The following is a 1,591-nucleotide window of genomic DNA, read 5'->3' as shown; positions in this document are numbered from 1 at the left end:
TGAAAAAGAAGGGGGTTGGACCAATGATGGCAAAGGTTGGTTCCAGCCCTGGAGTCCAGCATGGAAGAGGAGGCCACACACGTGCATGGGTATGTGTGTGTGCGCATGCATGTGTGGTATGACGGCTGGCCCCTTAGCCTCCAGGCTGGTCGAGAGGAAAATTTTATGCCCTCCCATCTCAGCTCTGGTGGGTGCAGGACCTCCAAATGGCACTTGCAGTCCCCTGGAGATTGAAGGAGAAAGGAGGCAACGAAGCACTCACCTTCTGTCAGGCGCTATGCTAGCACCTACCCGTACATCACCCACAGGGAGCCCGCCAGGCAAAGATGATCGAACCCCCCTGATGGACTTTGAGGACAGGGCTTGATGAGACCAGAACTCAGGACTGACTGAGCCACTCACCCTGGGTTCTAGCCCTGCTTCCACAGTTTATGTCCTTATGGCTGTGGGCAAGTCACCTAACCTTTAAGGACTTCAATTTACCATCTGGAAAAGAGGAGCAGTTCGGAGTTGGAGGTACATTTGATAATTCTTACTCTGCTTTGTCCTCCGTGTTATAGTGAGGATGGGATTAAATAGCACTTGTGAATATTTTTTTAAATTGTCAAGTGCCGTGACAATTAAAGGATTATAATTATTTTCCACAACAATAATAATAAGCTAAATTTGATTCTGGCATAAAAATGCAAATAGCTGAAATTCAATGATGTAGAACAGATCAATTTAGGGAAAATTATACTCCATCTGCATTTCACAAAGCTAGTGGAAATGCATATTGCCATGGCCATGAAAAGGACCAGAAGAGGAGAAAGGTCCATTAATTCAGTAAGTCTGCCCAATTCCTGTTGACTCAAAGGCACAACAATTTATTCATGAATAACTCTGCTGGGCTTAAGGGAAGATTCAATGATTAAAATATATTCTTGGAGCCTTTAAGAGAGTTTAAGCAATCATTTGTATTCTAAACAGGTTTCACTGACACAGCCTCTTTCAAATGTTAGATCACACACGCAAAAAAAATCCAAAGCCCGAGGCTGGATGGCAATGCTCCTTCTGGTTTTATAAAATCGACCATAGGTTCCCTTTCTGCTGAGACAATAGTCTGGATAAATGAGCACCTGTAACCAGAGTTTAGGGAGGTAAGCAAATGAAACCTTCAATCAAGTTAATCTGATACTTCTTTGGCAATTTTTCCAGACCAGTCCCAAATTCAGATCCTTTATCCTATTATCCAAATATCTCTCCTGCTATATGACCCAATTTTGAGTTTGGAAGAAAATGTCCCCTGTTCCGTGGTCTACTTTATTCTATAATGTGGCTAGCCTTCTGTAAGCTTCATAAACATCAATGACCTAGAATTCCTCTACCTGCCTTGTTTTCTCACTCAGACCTCTCATCCCTAAATTGTCTTCTAAGCCCCATGTGCTCATTCACTCAGCTGAAGCTTTCTGGGAATCCACTGCTAATGGTTCCCGGGGAGAATACTATTTTGGGTGAGAGGGAGGCACCGTTTCTTTGGGCATCTAGAGTCACCATCCCATGAGATGCAAGAGTAGTGCTGGGCTCTACACAAGTGAGAAAAGAGCATGTC

Source organism: Halichoerus grypus, chromosome 5, assembly GCF_964656455.1.
Source record: "Halichoerus grypus chromosome 5, mHalGry1.hap1.1, whole genome shotgun sequence".
NCBI classification, from domain to species: domain Eukaryota; kingdom Metazoa; phylum Chordata; class Mammalia; order Carnivora; family Phocidae; genus Halichoerus; species Halichoerus grypus.
This window is presented reverse-complemented; position numbering follows the sequence as displayed.